Source organism: Echiichthys vipera (genome assembly GCF_963691815.1).
Source record: "Echiichthys vipera genome assembly, chromosome: 10".
NCBI classification, from domain to species: Eukaryota; Metazoa; Chordata; class Actinopteri; order Perciformes; family Trachinidae; genus Echiichthys; species Echiichthys vipera.
Window position 1 is genome coordinate 22,168,571 of NC_139835.1, and position 20,062 is coordinate 22,188,632.

General features: G+C 38.9%; 1 protein-coding gene across 1 annotated transcript in view; it reads right to left on the reverse strand.

The window, feature by feature from the left end:
* Nucleotides 1–15,704, reverse strand: part of nck2a (NCK adaptor protein 2a) — a 37,294-nt gene extending 21,590 nt beyond the window's left edge. The window contains exon 1 of the mRNA XM_083922022.1: nt 15,530–15,704. The gene's annotated coding sequence lies outside the window, so the exon portion shown is untranslated. The remainder of the gene's footprint in view (nt 1–15,529) is intronic.
* Between the last annotated feature and the right edge of the window lie 4,358 nt (nt 15,705–20,062).

Sequence of the window (20,062 nt, forward strand, 5' to 3'; positions counted from 1 at the left end):
GTTGCTAAAAGAGTGAACTAGGTCTGTTAACCAGTGTAGGAGAACTCCGCGGTATTGCCTCAACCCAAATATAATCAGGTTTTTAAACAGCATGTAAAGGCACTGACTTTTAACTCTGTGCTGCCTCTGAAAGCAGTTTGAACTAGAGATGCAACATTACAATAAAAAGGAGCACACATAACATCTTATTTAGCTCTTAGTGGAAGCAATCTAGGCCGTGTGCACTAACAATCTTCAGCACATGACAACACAAGGTACCTCTGTGAGCCAGTTAATGCTGTTTCCTTCTGTTCGTGAAATTATGTGTTGTTTACAACTCCCATCTGGGGATGCATTAGCCGTAGTGACTGGTGTGTGTTTTTACTTTTAAATTGTCTTGTACGAGCCTCCCACTTCTCTCTCTCTCTCTCTTCACAGCTGACAGCCCCTTTCCTAACTGATGGATCCTGCAATTTTAAAGGAAAGTAAATATGCAGACCGTAAAAAACAAAGCCTTCCTTATTATATTTAAGGGTCGGTTTATTCAAACCATATATACATATATATATCTTGGGGTATCTAGCCATGCAGAAAGATTTGGTTCCATTTTCTCCGGTTTTCTAGCATCACCACAAAACAATGGACGTAATGGAACATTATTTAGTTTGTGGTGCTCACAGCAGCAAAAATGTATCTTCCAAAAACTCAAGAGCAATGTCTCTTTCCAGAAATGATGCCTCAGTTACTTTGGTTAATCCACAGACCTCAGTGTGGGTCCTTAAATGGAATATGCATGGAATAGAAAGAGGACTGAAATAGGAAAAACAAAGCATTAGTGCAACAAAAAAGAACTTTCCTTGAGGAATAGACTTAGGGGGTTTTACTTAAAAACATCTAACTCTACCCTCTCGTGCAGGTAATCATATACATCATGCATATGTGAGGATCCCTGCAAGCAATAAATGGAGATTTTTTTATTTTAATGAGGCAACATGGGAGTGGAACTGTGTCTACTGTGTACAATTCTGTTGTGTGCACAGTTTGCATCTTTGAGGGAATTCACTGTATGCCTCATGTGTAATGAGCACATAGTATCACCACTGATGACCCGATGTTGTATGAGGAAACAAAGTTGCTGTCATCTTTATTTTTAACCTACCTACTCTCAGGATAAGTTGTGAAAGAATATCTTGTAAAATGAGGTTAGCTAATGCAGAAACACAGTACAAAAATAGTCCTCCTAAACTCTCCCACCTTTCTTCTTCTTCTGTGTAACACAAAACACAGTTGACTCTACCCCAGCTTGAGCTTTACTATCTTTGTACCCTCTGCTCCATCGGTTTTCTCTCCACTCCTCCCTTGGCTATGAACCTGAATTATTCTCTTTGATCAGGTGCGGTACCCAAGAGAGAACCGACTGATGTAGCTTGAGCAATTCAAAGAGACTGGTGCAACACAATGCAGACCTGTTGAACTTCTTACACCCAAGTAGAGATGTGGATCATTTACTCATTGAGAGTCATAGTGATATTTCAATTGTCTGTGCCAGCAAGAAAAGGACTGAATTTTGTAAATGTTCTACTGAAAGGGATAATAATCAAAATATGCCACGTTCACATATCTTTATCCTGACTCGCAGAAATTCCTTCCACGTATTCTTTTTTTAGGTTTTTCCACACACGTCTGGAGGACTTGCACAAAAGCTGTCCTGCAAAAATCTCCAGGCTAACACCAACGAAGAAAGATGCAGTAACAAAATGGCTGAAGAGGCGACTAAATGTGAGATAATGATGGAGGTAGAGACATAGGACAACCTGAAAGTGGCAAAGAATAAATAAATAATCAACCTGTAAGAGTTTAAGGAAGCAACTATTAAAAAATATCTTCTTCATAGATTAATCTGACTGTTCTCTTGATTCATTCATTCATTTTGTCTGTGCAATTTCAGATCTACCAAATGTCCTTTTAGCAATGAAAGATAATTAGAGCGATGAATTGATTATAAAACTAACTGTTGGTTGACTAATTAATCCATAAATCCTTAAGATTAGGAGGGGTTTCTTCTTCAAAAGCTGTTTACCAAAATGTAGCAGTTGCAAATGGGCGAACCGTTTCTTCACAGTTCAGTTTGTTTGTGTCGTCATTAATTCCTTATGTTTTTGTTTTATTAAGATGGAGAAGTCAATCAGTGTCAGTGTTACGTTGTCAGCAAACCAAACATGATCTGTGTTTTAACTGTCACAAGGGGATCAAACAGTCGTTTTTTCAGCCAATGGAGATGATGAGAATTATCAAATTAATTAAATATTTCAAATAAATATTTGTAGGGAACGGAAACAGTTTCTGGGACATTTTACCGTACTATTTATTTTCCCTGAGTGACTGTTATTTTCCATGACTGACTGAGAACACAGTCTAAATTTATCCAAGACACATGGGAACTGTTTCTGAGGAGAGTCGTTACTGGTCTCCTGCATGTTTGTTTGTCTGTGTTACATAACGTTGTGTTAATGTCAGAGCAACGGGGGACGGAACAGTACGTTGGAAACTGAGATGGCATATGTATAAGCTACATCCGTTTCCCATGGCACGAATACATGGACTACATGCACGTTAGCTCTCCGGAGGCATGTTTCAACATCGGCCAAACAAGCCGCAGCATAAGATCGCTGTATGCCTCCACTCTTTCACAGCATCAGAACAGGCTCTGCTTTGAACAACCCATTAACTTCTGCCAGTAGAACAATGTTATAAAAGAGTTCAGAAAGGAGAATTGTTGTTATTTCCTTTCTATGCTGCCAATTCAACAATTCAGGAAACATAAGTATTCATTTGTTGTGTGCCAGACTAAGGTTGTCAAAAGTATTGACACTTCAAAACTGCATTTCAAAATAATACTTTATCCACATTTGATAGTAGGTAAAGAATCAAAGATGTAAAAAAAACAGAGCTACAATTAGATTTTCAACCCAAGGCTGCGTAAATGCAACAATAGGAAAGAAACATGCCCGTGTTGGCATGCGTTCAGTGTTTTAAGATTATTTTGTGTGCCAAGGATTTTTAGTTTTTGCCGAGGTATCGAGTATCGTTGTAGTATATGATCAGGGTGCCTTCGCCTTTTCAAAGTCAAATTCAAGCACTTTTCAAACATTTCAAGGTGCATTTTCATGCATTTCCAGCACCTTACATCTTTGGTAAACTACATATATTTGTATACAGTACATACAGCATATTCAGTATACTTATTGTTGCTCACATTAAAGTAGATGTTTTTGTCCTATAAACAACCAACATGATGTTTTGAGACAGCTTTCTACAGAAAGACGACGAATAAAAGGAAACTAACTCGAATACTGGATCTTCAGAAATAAAATTACCAACTCCTTTGATCATCTCTTAATCATCAAAAGTCATTTTCCATGCAAAAATGCCAGAAAATGCTGTTTTCAGTCTCTCAAACATGCAGATCTTATTTTCTCTGTTATATCATTTGTATATGCCATTGCCATCCCATACAACATAACATTTTAAGCACTTCATTCAAAATCCAAGCATTTTTCAAATCTTGAAAAACACCACACTAAAATTACAAGTGGTTTCAAGGACTTCCAGTACCTTTCAAACCCTGTATTATACTAGTATTGTATCGAAGTTTAAAATGGTGGTATTGCTGTTATCTGGTATTGATGAAACTCACTACAAAGCCGGGAGTTGATCACTACAAGCAACCCCTTTCAAATCGCCACATTGCTTTCACATTGTCATTTGATGAATTCTTATTATAGAAAATACAATTATAATATATATTTTAGCCATTTTAAGTTTCCACTTGTAACATGTTTGAAGAACTTTGTTTTCCTTTGATTTCACCTTTCAAATGTTGAATATCTGTTATCAATTCAGCATTAAATCACAACTGTCCAACAGTCAAACACAAGGAATGCAACACCTGGTAAATGCTCCCTTTTTTCTGACACGTCTAAATCATATGACAAATTAGGCTTCTTTCTTCTTTCATCTTTCTTCAGCTAAGGGCCAAAAAGGGTTTGCACATGATACTATCTCCATGTCCTCATGTTCTTTTTCTGGTCAGTGCTTTAGCTGATGATTTAAACAGTTTAAACACTCCTCACCCTCCGAGCTCTCCTCTTATTATTATAGTTTTCTTAGCTTGACATTTTACGATACGCTTGAATGCCACTGCAGTGATTTAGTGTGGCCTGACCATAGGGTGGCATTTCTGCTTCTCTGACATACAGATGATATCACTCCTTCCACTGAACTGCTGCCACATAAAACACTAAAGCACCACATTCAACGAGCATCTGCCAGCAGCTCTGCGTGCACTGCTGAGGAAGACCGAGGTCGCACTCCAACAACTGTGGTTCTGCTGAGGCAAAACTGCAGATGGGGTAAATAGATGTGAACTGAAGTGTACTGTATATGACTGTATGAGAGAACAAGGAAGAGGGGACTCCACAGGGCAAATAGTGTTTGTGTGCAGTCTCAATTCTCAGGAGGACCCTGTGGCACTCTGAGCTATACATCTATCTCATAAATAAAGCAGGATTTCCTTCAGCTGCAACCGTGTGTGTGTGTGTGTGTGTGTGTGTGTGTGTGTGTGTGTGTGTGTGTGTGTGTGTGTGTGTGTGTGTGAAAATAAGAGCGCGTGTGAGAGAGAAAGGGCACAAACGGATTAGAGGAGGCCTATCATATTGCTTCATTCAGCAACTGAATCAACTCCCAAGCAAGTGGAAGTGGAAGCAGCATATTTCAGAATAACTGAAGACATAAAAATACATTTATAGCCTACATGTTCAAAAATACATGAACTGGTGACAATCTCCCTTAAAATATTAAAACCACATATCAAATATCAGAGTTGAGCATTAATCTGTCCTCATACAGATTTCATGAGCACTGAATTATCAGCCATAATTAGCCAGACTGTTGACCCAGTGTCTGGTGTTCAGGGAGGCTGCAGCACGAGTCATGCTTGTTGTTGAATAATCTCTACATGCACAGTTACTGTGGTTCTTCCAGATGCCACACTAAGATGTGATGTGAGCTAAGATATGACCTTGGGAAAAGACTAGTCTATTGCAGCTACTAGAATACGCTTGTAACCCAATTATCTCACAGGTCAAGGACACGCAGCAGAATCAGCACACTGTGGAAATATGTCACAAGCCAACTGAGGATCAAAACATTACGGCAAGATATCAGGAAATAGGAGAAAATAAAGAAAGGAAAATCTAAGTTAATTATGATGAGGAAAAACATTCTGCGGATCCAGAATGTGGGACACATCAGGTGAGAGACACTCATCAAAATTTTAAAAGCCCTTCATCTGGGGACTTCTTTGTAAAACGCACAGCCGTTTCAGATTAAAGACAAAAGTGCTTCTCCTCCTTTAGAGAGCGGTCAGACAGAAAACAGCTCCGCGTTTAAAAAATGCAAGGGGCTGCGTCGCTTCTGGTACTGGTGAGGCTATGAAATGCATCTCAGGATGTAGAGTTATGGCAATTATGTTAAGTTATTACTGGGACAGTTATCTTTTGTTGCAATAATCACAAAGTAAATGGTAGAACTATGGATTCACGTTATAAAGCAATGTACCTGGAATGAGCGCTTGCATGTACAAAGAGCCAAGTTAAACATTTGTGCCAGATGACCGCGCATTAACACAATAGAGAGGACTCGTTCAAATCAATGGGAGAGTTGTTTTTTTTCATGAGGGGATAATGTTGGTCCTACGGAGACGGGCTTGCGCACACAGCAGAAACAGATAAAAAAAAATCCCATCTAATAATATTCAGTCTCTCTGCACACTACCAGTTGTCTAGCCTGGAAACCAGACGGATCTAATGAGCACATGATTCATTTGCTCTGGCAGGTACATCTGCCAGAATTGTGTAATTCTGAAAACATTGTTCAGCTCCTGCATTGTGAAAGCAGCAGAGCCGGTGGCAGGTTTTCACTGGAGTTGAATTCCAGCCATACAATCCCTCCCATAGTACATGTCCCAGCAAACACACACTATTGATGTGCTTTCAGAAGCTCTCACTTTATTATCTGTGCACAATGGGGGAACGTTCTTTAATCACACATCATTTCTGAATTATCTTGTGGGACATTAGTTGGAGAAAAACATTCCTAAATTCTCCCTGCAGGCTCAAGACACGAGTCATCAACGTGTTTGCTCTCGAGGGATTGTCATAATGAGGAAAATATATTTAATTTAAGGTAAGAATCTGGCTATAGGGTGCATCCTTATAGATCCTGTAACCCAGAGGTTTTCACACCCTGTGGCACAGAGAGCTGAGTGTGTGCATTATTTTAAATCCAACAGAGTGCAAAGCAAGCTAACTGCACTGATCCATGTCTGGTTGAAGGTGTGCACCAACGATGGTACTGTCACATAGATACAATTGCAGATCACTTGAACTCATCTTGAGCCACTCTTCAAATGTTTCTTTTTGCTTCAACTTCAAAACTGCTAAATTGTTTACATTGTTGTTAAAACATACTGCTGTTTTGATCCACCAATTTAAGGGATTTTAATGTAGGGTTGGGGTTTGATAGTATTTTGAGTTTGGGCCTGTGGCTACAATTTAAAAGTGAAATGAGCAGCAGACGATTAAATATGTGTCTGATATAACAAGTGCAGCCCTGAAACTGATTTGGATAACAAGATCGTTTTGATTGTTGGACTGCAAAAACAGACTTCTTAATGAACGTAAAGATACAGCTGATATAAGTCGCTACCAGAAATGTTTCAACCAGTGAAAGTTAGGGCACGGGATTTTAAAAACGTTGCTTTCCCGAGCGAGTCCCACACGATGATTAGGCAAACTGCACACAACACAACACGGCTATGTTAGTGTTTGAATTTGAAGAAGTAACCCTGATCTCGGTGCTCTAAAGGCAGAGTATAGACTCGTCAGGATTATTGGGTAGGCAGGTTGTGTCACTTACTGGTCGAAAGAGTGGTTTTCATCAATCTGCCTTTTCTGCATCCAGCATCGTTAGAGGTCAGATGTTCAGTTGTTCCATCGTCTGTCATTCCTGCTTTTTTGTTGAGTTGTAAGCTGTTTCGTTTGAGTGTTTGCCTCTTGGCCAAATGCTCTCTGGTAAGCAGTGATGCTGCGTAACGTTAACGTTTTATGTATAGGGCTTTTATTGTGGAAGGTAAGAATGAAATAGTGAAGCCTTAATGTGCTGCTGTTAACAATATGAAGGATTAGTTTGTCCTCTTGCTTCAGACTATGAAGGCTTCCTGTTATTATTTTACTACCTTCACAAGTGCAGGCACAACTCAAGCGCCCTCCTCTTCCTTTATACCGTCATCATTTGGCCGGCGGTGTGTACCCGGTGGCAGACAGTGAAAGCGAGGCTTATAGAGAACCAATCTAAAAGCCGGCGGTGTTATTATTTTATAGCCATTACATCGTGCATCAATATTTCACTCCATAATAAGTTAAAACAGAAAAGTTATCTGTTGGCACTTTAAGATCAGAGAGTTATCTCAATTTGCAGGGGCACATAGTTTATTTAAAATGAAGAGAGTATTAAAATGACTGTAACTGAAGTGAAAATCAAAAGAGACAGCATGTCTGCCCATCACAAAAATGTGTGCAGAGAGTGGAACCATTCTTCATTTCTCAAAAGGGAAAACCATTAACAAATGTGAATCATAGCATTTACTACAGTGTTGGTGCCTTTCGAAGCATCCACAGGAATGGACAGAGATTGTTAATGAGGCTGAACCTCAGAGGAGGGACGCATGTAACGTGGGCTGTGATGCTCAAAGGAGAACTTGGAACGTGGATCATTCTGTGAAATACAGATAAGCAAAGCTTGTGCTCTGGGTGAGATAACTCAATGTTTGTCGGCATGCTGCCGGTTTGTGCATCAGCACAGCCAAAGGGGAAAACGTCCACTTAATTAAATCAATTAGAGCATGAAGGGCCTACCGAAGCCTCCACTGAAAACAACATAATGGAAAAAAAACAAACAATAGATAAACTCTTTTCGTGAGTCACAGAAACTCAAATGATGGATGAGCTACAGACTTCTCTTCATTCCACAACTTTTAAGTTAGGCCATTTAAACAAGATAATGGATTGTTCTTACTTCTATTTTTGAGTTTCTGTGTAAAAAAGATCCTGCACAGGTGAAGTGGTTCGGTGAAGAGATGTAGAAGAATATAATTAAGGGAGTGCAGCGTCGGCTCTGCATGCTTTTCCCCCAGAACATAATAGAGAATAATCTGTAGTCATAAAATGATAAATGATAGTCATAATTGTTGTTAATACATTTTTTGTTCATTTCTAATGTTCTTCAATTTATCAGTTAATCATTTAAACTCACATTTTGTTGTTTGTGCGGTGGCGCCTAAGGTCCTGAACTTCTGTCCAAAGTTTACACTCTCCCACTAAGAAGTGTTGGGTTTCTCCCCTCGCTCTGTCTCTCTTCATGGCCCAAAGTACTAATTTTCTGCCATGTAATACGAACCCAACACACTCTGAAGGAAAGTGTGGGGGAGCTGTGGACCCCTGATTACAATTTAACGAGCTGTTCTCGGGCCGTTTATGAATTTATGGTTTCTCTGTTGAAGGAGGAGGAAGCGAATTTACAATCTTAAAAGTAATCTCCCTGAAAACCCTCAGGATGTTTACGGTCGCCTGCTCCCCACATCGCATGTCGTTTGAAACACTACCAGCTTTGGAGATCAAATTCACAGATCTCTGCAGGAATCTGTTGCAGCTTTCTTTTGTCTTTATAATCATAAACCCATTTCCTTAACCCCCATGCCATCTCAGGCTTTGACATCTTCATGCACCATCCATGTGGACCAAGAAGGCGTAAGGCTGAGATAATTTACCACTTCAACCAACTTTATTCCCTTCCTCCCTCACTCCCGCTCCTTCCCTTTATGGTCTCCCCCTCTGTGTCCCCGAGAAGGATTAGGCCCAGCGCCGAGTGGTGACACAAGGACACTAGAGCCAACAGGCTGTTACTTTAGTTGTTGGGCATGAATTAGAAACTCGAGCCGGGTGGCAGAGGAGAGAGGTGATGATGGAGATGAAGGACGAGGAGGAGAGGGTGGACAAACTCAAGGAACAAAAGAGAACACCAAGACAACTCAAACCCTCATAAAGAGGCAAAACAAATAAAGTCATGGAAAAACTTGAATGAATTATAGAACAAAGAGGCAGGTACTCACGTTTGGATGTGTTTCAACAGATTTTAACAAGACTAAAGCCTCTTTCACAGAGATTCCGACAGTGTTTTGTTAATTCACACAAAACCAAGCAAAGGCAGCGTTATGGCGACTCAATGACGACCCAACCCGACCCATGAACTGCCAACGTTATGGATTATGGTAACACAATTGTCAAGGGAGAAGGACAGCAAAGTGCAGCGCCACGGCACCCACTCGCATACGTGTGTTTGAGAGAGAAAGAGTCGAGAAGAGACGATGGACTATACACGCAACGTTTCTGTAAGTTATTCATGACTAAAGGGGCCTTCACATGATGAGCTTTTCGCACTGGGCTCAACGCGAGGTTGGGCGCAGAGTTGCAGTAAACTGCTAAATCAACGTTTGTAATAAAACAACCGCCTATTCACAAAACCTTGTGTGATGCTTATGAAGCTTGAAGCACACGCTTTCTTCCGAGATCGTGAAACGACTTTAATGTATCGTTAGTTCGGGATACTCGGAAACACAAACAATACGTTTTTCCTCCATCTTTCTAACCGGCTTGATGTCGCTCTCTGGTTGCCTAGGAAACGTGAACGTTACACTCAAAGCTTCTATCTAATTTGTTGCGCTTTTGAAATGTCAGCGGCAACAAGGTCAAAGTTCAACTGATCTGAGGCAAATCTGAGCGGTGCGTGCCGCCGCTACATTGGGCGCTACCGCCTCTTCCATAGGAAATTAATGGAACAGCTGGTGCAAAGTGGTTTACCGCGTATCAAGTGTAAGGGGCCTTTAGGCTGTTCTGACGCTGCTTTGTCACTTTTTGACCCGCCTGTGAGGCGACTACTTTATGTCGTTTTGCCCTGCTGGCATTACCATTCACACAGACGTCGGACATCGCTGCTCAATACTAGGGCTGAAGCGATTCCTCAAAAAACTCAAGCAACTCCATTACTTGAAATCCTCAAGGGATTTGCATCAACGCTACGTTTAATCAATGTCACTAGCCTATCCAGCGTGTTTCCGCACAGACGATTAGTACTGTCGTTCAACAGTCTTATGGACACCACATCCACGGTGCACAGATGCTGATGGACTTGTACTTGACACTTAAATGCACTAAAGTGGTTAAGATTTGGATAATATTGTTTGCATACAAGCAGTAAAAATGATTAGTTGTTAATTTTAAGAGATCGTAGTCTTATTTTCTTTGTTTGTAATCTTTATTAACAATTGCTCTTTTATTAAGTAAAAGTATTTCTTATCCGATTACTCTGATGGAATAATTGGTAGAATACTATGATTACTGAAATAGTCTATAGCTGCAGCCTTACTCAATACATTATTGTGCTGCTTCTACGTGATATGGAGGAAATCATCAATAATACCAGGAAAATACATATGTGCATTCTGAAAAGAAACAATCAAAGTGCGCTGTGTGCCTCCTGCTTAATAGTAGCACAAATCCTCTTTCTCTTTCTAGATCATGAGGTCATAGAAAGGGGGTCCATTGTCATAAATGTGTGTACTGTCAGTTTAATGGCTACCCATTTCGCAGATTACAGATGATTACAATGACAATAGGGTGACCTTTATCTTGCTACCAACATGATGCTCTTCATGAGAATCACTCTGCGTCTCCTGCCCGCCCATCTGTGCTTGCACTTATTAATTCCTTCTCTTCTCCTAGAGAGATTAGGATTTCCTGAGTGAGACAAACATTATGCCTTTCACAAAGCCAAAATACCAGTTTTGACAGGGATCTTTATTCCCTGCATGGTATTCTCTGCTGCACCGAAGGACAACTGGAGATAGGTCCGCTGTAGAGTAACCCACAAAACGAAACAATAGAAACTGAAAACTATTTGTCCTCAACACAGACAGACACAGGGGGGCAGCTTCTCATAGATATAAAGGTTGTGTTATTTTGTCGGATGTCCAGACAGAAATGAAAAACAGGCAACTGAGGGCATTAACATGATTAAGTCATGCTTCAGCATACTAAATATCATCATATCTAAAACACCATACTGTAATCTAGTATTTTAAAGTTCATATTTAGTGCACTTTCCAAGAGAAACTACATTAAAGTCATAAAATGTAAGAGAACAATACAACTTTAAAAACCTCTTTGCACAGCATGCAAGTTAAAATAAAAATACATTACATTACATTTAAAATGATTCACCTATCAATTACATTATTAGAGTATGATTAGAAATGTATGCCTATAATAATTACACATGCAGTTCTCATAGTAGACTACTTCCTGCACACAGTAATACGGCCATTCACGTTTTAATGAAAAGACATCGTCATGTTCACGTTACACAACCACAAAAAAGCTCAACATTTATTGCTATTAAATTAGTGTTTTTACAACAATTCCTACTCAAAACAAAAGATGAACAAAACGCTGTGGGGGCAGTTTGACATTTAATCACTTGCAGTGTTTTAGAACATTTTAGGCCTCATATCCATTATATGAGCGGGACGAGCAAAGTAATTAGTCTCAGTTCATGACTGTGCAATCACACATAAAGAAAGAGGACTGCATGGGCTCATTAGCTCATCCGTGAAGATGTGACTCAAATGACAAATTTGTGTTGAGTATTTTTCTTGGGATCCAACAAAAGAGAAGAGAAGAAATTCAGTTGCAAGCGACGTCAGTCAAAACCAAATCAATCAAAGCCAAATAAGAGGGAAATATTGACACAAATTCAGGGCTTTGTATGAAATTATGATTGTTGAATAAAGGTTGCATTCAGTTTTATTACTCTATTGCTTCTGCAAACAAGGAACACCAGCAAACGCTGCTATACAACCCCCTGCCCATACATGCGAGTCAAACTAGTATAATTGGTTTTTAGTTTTCAGAGGTGGCCTCCAGCAAAACCTGTATTTTCAGACAAATAAATCATAACGGCCAGACATAGCTGCCATACGTAACAACTCAGCAAATGGGGAATCCTGCGTTCTCATGATGAACTTTGTAGGACATCACCACCCCAGTTTTCCGAAAACCATCACATACAGGTCACTGGTCAAACGACTCGTCAACTTGGATATTTGAAAATATAACACTACATTTTATTCACCTGTTCGATCTGCCGTCAGTCACTGGAAGACTAAAGTACAACACCTCTGTTTCTTTTCATCAGCCTCGATACGTTAACACGTAGGTGGCTATATTAACACGTTACTGTAGAGAAATGACGGTCATCAATATACGTACGTACGCGGGGTGTTGTTTTCCAATATGTGCAGGAACAAACACCATAACGTCTTTGCTGGTATTTCACACTAACTTCGTGGAGGTTAACTGTCACAACTTTCGACTGCATTAATTAATGAGCGCTGGCTGAACGCATCATTAGTTTGGGTCTGTGTGAAGTGAAGGGAGGGTAGAATTTTTGAAAAACCATCTCATTTGGAAAAGGAGTCGTTTCCGCCCACAAGCCTCTAATTCATTCTCTGAAGGTTACACTTTCCTAAACTGAGTACAGATTAGCGTGCACATTAACCTGAAGTGCTGCAACTAAAGATTGTTCTTATTATTAATGAATCTGTCAATTCTTTTCTCAATCTAGCCTAAGCATCTGATCTGTAAAATGTAAGAAAATTGTTTTAAAAAGCTGTCCATGAACTCCTAAAGCCCAAGGCAATGCTTTAATGAAACCTTAATTCATGCAAACAACCCAAAACCACAAAATAGTCCATTTCCATCCATCCACAAAGCAGCAAAGGTTCACAGTGGAAAAGCTGGAACCACTAAATGTTTGTTTTTTTACCTGAAAAAAGGTAAATAAAAAGGTAGTTTTAAAAAAGAGTTGCTTATTATTTTTCTGTCAGTCAATCTTAACTGCTAGAACGGTCTCTTACTTGTACATGGCAACAATTCAAACAACAATTCCTCAGTCCTTTAAACTATTAAACATCAAGCTGCAGGGATTTCCAACTGTACTTTAAGGAGTGGATGCAGCCTAAACGACACAGCAGCACAAGTGTTGAAATGTCACCTCAATGAATCCGTTCAAAGTCTTTTTTCTTGTTTAATCTCAAGAACCAGGAAATGATTCATGCGTTCACATGTATTTGACGCCCACATTCTCTATTTACAAGCAGTAACTAGTAAATGTTTGACAGCTCGACTCACATGTGGCAAGTCTTGACCTCTTGATACACACAAGGGTAAATCTCATTGTAAGGCCAAATACATACAGCAGATCAGGGTAGGGCTGCAAGTTACAATTTTCATTTCTGATTAATCCGCGGACTACTTTCATGATTATTTATTAGGTAGTTGTTTCGTGTTAAACAAACGCCAGAACACAGCAAAAAGACTGACAGTGTCTGACAGTTCATATGAGTTCATATGAGAAAACACTACAACACTAAAAGAAACTCACAGATAATAAGTTTAGTATCACAGAAAACTAAGAAAACCAAAAATACTCACTTTTGTGAAGCTGGCACACGATAATTGTTTTTACATTTTTGCTTAAAATGACCTAGACAACCCCATTTGGTGCTAAACAATTAACTAATTATGGTATTAACTGAGTGAAGCTCAACACCAAATCTATCATGGGTAAATCTACTAGGCTGTGTAAGGCAGTGGTGGAGGAAGTAAGGGCTCATAAATGTTCTTAAGAATAAGCAGCAATACAACTCTATTACAGGCAGTCATAGTTTTAAAGATGTACTACGATCAGGGTGCGTACAACATTCAGGGTCCATTTTCAAGCTTTTCCAGCACCTTACAGCCGTGGTTAATTACATATATCTATGAAACGTGCATATTAAAAATGATTATTTCACTGTTTTTAAATATCACTTTACAAGAGATGGTATTATGCTTTAAACAACTAAAATTGTGTTTTGTAGCAGCAAAAGGGTTAGAAATTAGATTTATATTCTATAGCTATTTGTTGTGAATGCAGTTACAGTTTCAAGCACTTTATCCAAAATTCAAGCACTTTTCAAACCTCGAAAACACATTAAAATTCAAGCATTTTCAAGGATTTCGAGCACCTGTACGAACCCTGTAACATGTAAAATCATAGTTTGCTTAGTCATATAAGCTTTCACATAAGTAGTGGAGTAAAACGTTCAATATTTCCCTCTGAAATGAAGTCATTTTTATTTATAGATTTTAGCCTAAATAAAGAAGCTCCATCCAGTGAGTATTAACCCTTAAAACTTTGGTCTAGTTTATAAATGCTGTAAATGTGAACGCATTATGAATCACATTCGGGCTCAAGGCTTCTTATCTTATGATGTAAGCTAGGAAGTTTCTGCAATACAGGCCTAGCTCTTCCACATACCTTCCATTGCTGAGTGAACCTTGTCCTGAGTGTGTGTGTGTGTGTGTGTGTGTGTGTGTGTGTGTGTGTGTGTGTGTGTGTGTGTGTGTGTGTGTGTGTGTGTGTGTGTGTGTGTGTGTGTGTGTGTTAGCTATGGTGGCCTTTTACAGAGGGTGTGTCTGCAGAATAGGTGTGTCATGAAAATGTACCTGAACACAAAACTGCTGCCCCTACCTTAAAGTCACATGAATCATACATTGTTGATAAAAAATAATCCCCTCATTCTTCCAAGAAAAAAAAATCAATAATTTATGGTTAATGAACGAGCAACTTATCCAGACAGGCAGGAAAGAGACAATGCACCCCACCATGTATTGGGGCTGATGGGTGTAGTTACCACGAAGAGCCACTAGACATATTGACAAGCTCGGCATGTGGCAACAGTCGCCAATCTCTGTGTTATGGCAAATGTGGTCCATTGTGTACATGCATTTAATCAATAAGCACTGACATATTCCATGCACTATAGTGATGATGAACATCTAATTCAGTGCGTTTCTATATTAAGTCAATAACAGAACACAAATGTAGAAAATAAGTCAAACAAAACAGATGTCTTGGACAACAGACATGTAGTAGCCTGCGCTTACGGGCCTTTTAAGAAGTGGCATCGTGCAAATATTACCCAACGGGTGAATGCATGCATTTGAACTGCTTCTTTAAGGGGTTATGATTAAAAAATAAGTCATTCAGAGTGTGTGGTTTAATCGCAACAAGGACAAATACGAGGCGGCTCCAGCAGCACAATGTCTAACAGTCAGCGGAGCCTCATCATGAGTGGACAAAGACCCGGCGTCACGTCTAGAAAGTGAGTCGAGAGAGCTCCTCTTTTAGGGGCGAAACTTTTACGACTGTTTGTAATTCACGTTTTCGTCAGGAAATAAAACTAAAGCAGACGTTTAAACAGCACTTGGGGCAAAGTAACGCGTCCAACTGCCCCAACTTACACAGTTCATTTGCGGTTACGGGCTCTTACCTTAGTGCTCACTCCAGGGAGAATTGGACAAACGGTCACACACAAGGAAACCAAACAAGTTAGCGAGCCCGCGAGAAACGAGACAAAATGTCGCTTAAATCCACATGTCCTTTGATTTCCCTGTTTCTTTTTCCTTTTAAAACACGTACAGACTGTCTACTGCTCGACCTGTGCTCGCTCGTTTATTTTTCTGTCGCAGGCTGACGGACTGCCTCCACCTCAATCACTCCTGTCAAGCTAGTCCAGGAAGTACAACCCACTTCCGCTCAGGAGTTTCAAAATAAAATCATATTTTAGGGAGTAAAATCCTTGACTACAGGAGTCTTCGACTGTTTTTGATCTTATATTGTATATACATTGATAAAGCCTCTGCGTCAGTTGTTTCCAGTTGATCCAATCATCCTCGATTATGATCGTCGCCATCTTTTTTAATTTCCTCTTACCAAAAAAAAGGGCATTGATGTGACATTGGGGGGAGGGAGACACGCCCATCTAGCTGACATCTACCAAATTAGCAATTAGAATTAGATCATAATATAAATAAATGCTGTTGTTGATCTACTAGATAAACAGGAGTGGGTGGGAGTGGGAGTCTATGTTTTTGATCTATGATTTTCTCCAGGGCCGAGAGGGAAAAGTCGGGGGCAGGATTTTTTTTAGACTAAAGGCCGGCACAGGAGTGAAAATCCATTCCTGTGTCGGCCTCTAGCGGAGATTACACCGGCTCTGGGAATCAAGTGCGGGCAGCCAGCATTTATGATATTTGATTTAAACCAATATTCAACACAGTACCATGCCCATAGACTTTAAAACACCAACCCTCACAACCCGAATACTCCCACTGCTCCCATAGACTGTATAAAAAATGGACGTAGCATCTCTGTCGGGGTTCGTTCTCTCAACTTGATCCAATCCTACTCGCCTCTGGGAGCCGCCATCTTGTCAGGTTTTAACTCTGCCTCATTTCCTCTTACCAAAAAAGGGGCATTGATACAATACAGTGGAGTAAAACATCCCTCTGAAATATAGTGAAGTAGAAGTAAAGTAGCACAGGAAATAGTTAAGTACAAGTAAGTCAAAATAGTATTTCTACAGTATTTGAGTAAATGTAGGCAACTTAGTTAGAGTCCACAACTGCTGTCTATTTGATTTCTCATACTTTGAGAACAACACGAGTTTGATGTAATAAAAACATTGTGTCACAAGTCAGCAAACAGAGGTGGAAGAAGTATTCACAAGGTAAAAGGTATGTAGTACTGTATATACATATTATCAGCAAAATGTACTTAAAGAATTACAATAAATAGATGTACTCATCATGCAGGAAGGATAGGCTAATATTAATACTAAAATTAAATTTAAAAAAAAAAAATTATTTTGAAAAAGGAAGAAGCAGGAAAGTTTTAAGAAGAAGAAGTTTTATTTATTTTACTGATTCTGCAAGAATGGACACTTTAAGAGTTATTATCATATAGATTATCATACAGATGATGTAATGCCTCAGTTAAAATCAGGCTCTCTCAAGTGCCACCACTCAGACCAGTGTTAAAATACAACAGCGTAGGCCGACACAATTCAGCTGTGGACATGCAGGTTTATTCCTCATCAGAAGATTATTTATTGTATCGCTGTATAAAAGGGAAGCATCAGAACTGACATGTCAGTGTTTTCAAACCACCCCATTTTACCTCTGCTCACTCTCTTCCATCACAGATTAGCTCTTGAGCATGACTACGTAGCAGGCTGATATTTAAACAAAAATATTACAGGAAATGCTGAACTTATTACATTTCACGGATCTTAAAAGTTTAAGTATTTTGATAGTATTATATTAATTTAGTAAATAATGTTTCCTTTTTTTATATTGGAAAAATACGAGTACCACAGTTTGAGAACCAGTGATTACAGATTATAATTTTTGGCACATTTATGTATAAACAATATTGCAGACGGGAGCTAATTTAGTAATTTCAAATACTGTTAGCTAGTAGGCTATAGGCTAATTCATGCTACAATGCAGGCTATCATATGAGCATATTAATTAGTTTCTCCAGTTATAACAGAAAAAGTATAATTTTTATTATTATTATTATTATTGTTATACATTTTGTTCCATTTAACACATCATTTCAAAGAAAATAAATTCTTATTTTGAAGGAACATCACTTGATTTCCGGTGTGAGTGTGCCGTCTTCGGTTGGCTTGATCGCCGGTTCCGTTGGTGACGTCACCCACGCCGGGGCTGGCACAGGACAACGCCAGAGGAAAACGGACACACTCTGGGGGACTGCGTCGCCCCTTGCTGACGACAGGAGGGACTTGTTTCACTTTCTCCTCAGGGTTCATCTTCTGCGCATCGTTTCCATTCAGGGTTTATAAACTTTTACATTTTACATCAGATATTAAAGTGACATCAATGGCGGTTCCACTTATCTTCTTCTTTGTGCAGTAACTTTATCCAGATAAATGTATAACTTTATCCACCATTGATGTGCAATACTTTAATCTTGCTGCTCATACAGTCATACATATTTTATCTTATACATTTCCTCTACATGTAACTTATCTGATTTAACTTCCTGTGAATTTTATTTGACCTGTATTCTTACATTTACCTCACATATATCTAACTAAGAGTTTATTGCTTACTGTTTATTGTTTTGTTTTTTCATACTTTCTTTCTTTATTTAGCTAAGAGTTTATTGGTTATCCTTTACTGTATTTTTTTATACGTCCTTTGTGTTTTTGTAAGCTGCTGGAAACTCAATTTCCTTGCAGGAGTTCATCCCAAAGGATCAATAAAGAGAAGCCCAAGTCTAAGTTTCCTGGGTCAAGAATGAGCTTTAAAACTCAGATACATGTGTTATTTCCAAACTAATATTATGAGACCACATTAAAAAGAATATGTGACCTCACAGGAAAATTAGAGTTGCAAAAAGTACAAATGTAAGTGCAAGATAGGACAAATAAGGGAAGTGAAACTACAACACTGCCCCACAAAGCCCAAGTGCAGTTACTACGCAAAGATTTAAGGTAAATAAAAAGTCTTTAAAAAATGTTATTGTCTCAACAAATTAATATTTGACACACTAATGGTTTACTAGTTTGCCATTTAATCATTCTTATCCAAGTAAATCCTAAAATCCAAACTTTTAGGCCCAAAATTGTGCAGAAATCATGGTGTTTTCGTACAAAGCATCAACAACGTAGTTTGTGAACCCAGAGTTTATTAAAAGAGTGTTTTAAAGACTTACCTACTGGCCCTGGTACCAGCTCCTCTCATAGTAAAGTCCATTCAAGTGGATTACCAAAGTCAATCCAAAAGGAAGGAGCTCATTGGTGCTTCACTTTATGTGTAGGGACTCTTCTCATTCTACTGCAGAGGTTTGGTGATTTTTTGAGCCGTATTTGTGGTTAAAAAAGACGTTTTAATGCCTTCACTGTACTGCCCTGAGCTAATCAATGTTAGCCATGTCCAGCTGTTAGCGACTCTACCTGATTTCTTCGTTAATAGTTGTAACACCAAAAATACTGTCTCGATGGCTTATTGGATGTGTGTAAGTGCCAAAAAAGACCATGGGATGATTTTGTGTTGTAATTTTACTTTAATGTTTTTATTTGCATTATTTCTTTTCATGTTTTTTTTTCTGAGTCCATTTTTAATAATGATGTTTTATCCATCAAATTAAATAATTAAATCTGATTTAAGAAACACTGCATTTTCCCACTATATGCAAATTGGGCATCTGCAAAAACATCTAAAAGGAGAAAGATTTACGCCCACTGATGGATTTAAGGGCATCATAAAGACTGTGGTGACAGAGGTATGTGGTTGTTTTATGAGAGGTCGCTGTGTTAACTGTACTTTAATATGCTGCAATCTTGTACGCCTGCTACCTTGGCCGGTTTCTCTTATGAAAGGGATTTTTTTTTCTAATATAAACTGGATTTCCTGTTAAAATGAAATGAAAAGTTTTTGAAGATGATATAAAAGTTTAATTCAGTGGAAAATGGGTTATTGGGTTATTTATAGATACATTTCCCACTGATTATCATGACAAAGAAGTTAACATGAAATTCAGACTATGAATAAACTCAAACCGTAAACCAGAGAATTATAATATTTATTTTCCTTTACACAGTTTCAGTCTATGTCAGCCTCACCACTTACTGTACACCTGCAACATTAGTCCACACAAACTGGATTCAGCTCATAACATACGACTCTCAGCCACAAACTCCCATTTTACTTCTTCTGTACATGTCATGGGACCCTTCACATTACCGTCACCTAAAACCAGTGTTTAAAGAAAACGTTCATTTACAGGGCTATGTCAAACTGGAGTAAACCCCCACTACATTTAGTAGGGTCACTTTTAAAAGGTGAAGGTTGATTATAATTGCAGTGCTTCACTATAGTAGGCTGTTATTAGTGGGGTGACATTTTTTTTCTGTTTTGTTGATGTTGTAGATGTTTGCATGTCTTGTCTTTTGTTGGACCCCAGAAAAAGTAGCTGATTTAATAAACATTGT